The sequence below is a fragment of the Mytilus edulis genome, chromosome 9 (assembly GCF_963676685.1).
Source record: "Mytilus edulis chromosome 9, xbMytEdul2.2, whole genome shotgun sequence".
NCBI lineage: Eukaryota > Metazoa > Mollusca > Bivalvia > Mytilida > Mytilidae > Mytilus > Mytilus edulis.
In genome coordinates this window covers 77,056,768-77,060,844 of record NC_092352.1, presented here as the reverse complement: position 1 = coordinate 77,060,844, position 4,077 = coordinate 77,056,768, and positions in this window count along the sequence as shown.

Here is a 4,077-nt window from a genome sequence, read left to right as displayed (position 1 = left end):
GTGTCATTATTTGTTTTAAGAGCCGATAAATATCGAAAAATATGACAAAAGATTGAAGTCATATTTCGAGTTCGATTGTTCAGTATCTAAGAAACCACAAAAGGATTATAAAAATGCAGGTCTCTACACGATGAGTAACACCTTTTTACAGCAAGCTATATAGAGTTAAGAGTACAAAAAATGTGAAACGATTCAAAAGAAAAAAACGAAAGCGACAGCTATTTGAATGCTAAATTGGTAAAAACCCATGAAGAATGCGGCGAAGTTTTAGTTGAGCCATTACCAACTCTTCCTTACAGTTACACCACTGTCCCAATTTACGGAAGGGTAGCGCGCCCACAAATATGTTCAACCTAGCAACATAATATTACGTGCCTGTCCCAAGCAAGGAGCCTGTCATTCAGTGTGTGTCTCTATGGCTGTCTATCATATTTGTTTTTTTCTTAAAACGCCTTCATTTCTAATCATTTTGATGGTTGTCGTTGTCTCATAACACCACGTCTTATGGTCCGAGACCATAGTTATTTAGTAGTGCATTTCTTTTAGATAATAAATGAAAGTTAAAAAATCCCACCTGCGCTTCCTTAATAATACTTTTACAGTTTGGTGTGCTACTTTTGGGACAAACTAAATCAAAATTATAGATAACTTCATCAGCTCCAACATAAAATATGGATAATTTTGTGTTAAGGAGGAATTGCTTGGAATCTTTTGACAGCTTCCGAAGTGCAAATTTTTAACCTTTTTCAGTTGGACTTAATCACTACTTTACTTTAAAATGCATGACCAAATTTTGTTTAGTGTCATTTCACCCACTTACTTGCTTTGTGAGGCATAAAACATAGAGAAATAAATTTGGAAAGGGTATAAAAAAAAATTGACAAGCAACAGACTGTCCACACTATAGGGACTGAAATCAAATGACGATAACTGTGGCCTCGGACCTAATATAATTCGATCGTAAGCGCTCATAATTAGTTAAAGTTCAAGTTAAACTATCAGTAGGAGTTCGACTCGGAGCTTAGCTAGACAAGAGTGCGATGTAAACTTCTTAAAATTTCGAGATGAGGTGCATGGTGCATTTTGAATTACAGGTCTAGTTAAAGTTTTTTAAGTATCAAAGTTCGAGTACAACATAAAATGTTATCATAGACGAAAATAAGTAACAGAAAAAAAAGTATTGTGTTTTGCGCATAGCAGCTAATAGTTTATCATTCTCAAAATATTGAAATTCCTTGTCCGTAGATTTTACACAAATGATCTGATATCTATATAAGATGCCGCAAAGTCATCTTTAAAAGGCAACAATTCAAACGAAAAAGCTAACAGCCTGATTTATGAACAAAACTATGAAGGGAGACAAATATGATAAACAGAAACAAAAGACAACCATTGCGTTACAGGCTCTTGAGTCAGGTATCTTTGTTCAATAGTCTTTTGTCGTGATTCCTCTTTAAACTTCCTTGTGCTACGGTGCTCTCATCCTATTCCTTCAGCACGTATAAATCTATAACATTCAAGTAGCTGCTAGAAAAAAATGAGTTTTAATACCGCAAAGAGTAAAACGTGGCGTGTAAACACTGTCAAATTTGTCATTTTATACTAGAACCTTCAGGGGGTATGATACAGTTTTTGATTCCAAGGTGATATTTTGAAGAAAATTTGCATACAATTTTTATTCTATGAGTTAGTCAACTAAAATATGTAAATACAAAATATACCCTAGTGTGCTTATTTTGGAGATTAATTGGGTCGAAATCTTAAACATTTACTCAAAGTGTCGATTTATTGACATTAAATCAATTTTATTTCAAAAGATAAAATCATGCAGATTTTTGTAAACATATTTGGAAAATGTTCTTTACAAAAGTATGAACTAAATTTGTGTAACAATTCTTTGAAGAAAAAAAAATGATTTTTATTCCTAGGCCTTCTTTGTTATAATTTTAGAAAACTGAAAACCGAAGTATTTATCTCAGTCACGGATGCTGTACAGTATATTCCTCTAATTTAAAAACACAAAAGTTGGTACAAATAATATTCAAACATAGTCAAGCCAACTTTCATTTTAAATTGGGGTCCATATGCTAATTTTTTAGAGGGCGAAAGATTCCAGATTGACATTCAAACTCATATATCGAAAATAAACTGTCAATGCCATGGCTAAAAAAGAAACAGACAAACAATAGCACATAAAACACAATACAGAAAACTTAAGACCAAGCAACTCGAACCCCACCAACAACTGGGGTGATCTCAGGTTCTCCGGAAGGGTAAGCAGGTCCTGCTCCACATGTGGCACCCGTCGTATTTTTGATGTTAATAAAAATCCGGTAAATGTCTAATTCAGAAGTTCACATTCGTGGAAAGGGAACGGGATTGTAGTTATGACAATAGGAACATATCCGATACCATCTGTGAAACGACTATGTACCGTAACTCGTGGTGGCGTCCGAATTTTTTTCGAAGAGATGATAACAACAATTTGGAACTCTTGGTTTACAATTAAGATTTTTCTTGTGAGCTTCAACAAGGAAATCATGATAGTAAATACAAGCCAAGGGATATCGTATCAATTGGGATCGAGATATTTACTCCGTATGCAAGTGCTCTTGCATGGAAGGCGACTACATAGAAATGGAAAGCTCGCAATTGGGAAGCTGAAATCATCTCTTTTTGTCGTAAGGTTTTGTTTTTAACCGACCCTCATTGTCAATTTCTAGATGTAAGTCAAGATATGAGGCAGACTTAACTGTATCTGTTGTATCATTAAATATAGTTCGATGGGATAGATACGTTCAACATAGTCACCAAATTTCGAATTATTTAGGGAGAGAACATCATCTATATAGCGAAAAGGAAAGTTATTTATATATAGGATATTGCCAACTTCTTTTCTTTCTTCCTAAGAAATTCTTGTTTGAAGTCAGCCCCGTAAGATTAAAGGAACAAGTCGACAAGAAGACGGGCACAGTTGGTTCCCATGGGAAAACCGATTGTTTGTTGAAAAACACGTCCTCAAAGGTAACAAATATGTTCTCAATAAATAAATTAATCATCTATATCGATAATGTCAGTTTCAGAGATTTTTTTGTTTGAATTAGAGAGATTTTTTTATAAAGTAAGATTTATTCCTCCCCAAACCTGACAAGATACTTGTATCTGCGTTGGCCATTCTTTTCTTTTTTTTATGAAACACAGCAATGCCAACACTTTTAATTTATCTTATAGTTTGGAATGTGGAATACTTATATAAAATGTAGAAAAGTCTAATGTTTTAATACCATTGCAAGATGAAAGAGTCCGAAGTTGGATTGTATATGTAATCAGGCTAAACTGAGATCCTTTGAAGTTTTTTTAGTATCCACATCTGATTCACGTCACCCGTCTAGAATATGCAGTTACACAATAACTGTGAAGCGGCGGTTTTGATTGCTGATCAAATTAATGTTAATAATTTAGAAGGAGGTTTCAAGCTTGTAAGAAAATCAGTTAATAGATCCATAGATGCATCTTTTTCAGATATGTCATTCAATTGTTCTATTAAAGTTAATATCATCAGATGTCATGTAGTTTTCTCAGTTTCTGTACCAATATTCATTTGATGACACATTAAAGAAAAAAGGGATAGAACAATCTTCAATAGGGGCACAATGTGTTCCCTTCGGAACGTCAGGCACCGGTTTAATAAGCTCAGTGTTCAAAAGAACAAAACAAATACAATCAAGCCGAAATGATTAACCATTGTTGCTTATACATGTTTGTTTTGATTCGGTGAAAATTGTACACTCATATCTGAAAGTGTGTGTGAATTTATCGATCTTCCAGAATTTCAGAATCAAACCAAAACGCAACTTGTAAATATTGTTACAAGTTCAAATGTATATACATACTCCCGAGTGAGCAAACTACAGCACTTCTTTTAGACATTGTTTGCATTTGTATACAAATCCTTGGCATTGTTAACATAAAAATTGGAAGCAATACATGTATTTATATATGTGTTCTTATTTGATCATATTTATAACTTTTGGTAAAATTATTTATAAAGTTTTCGTAATTATTTGTTCAGAGCTT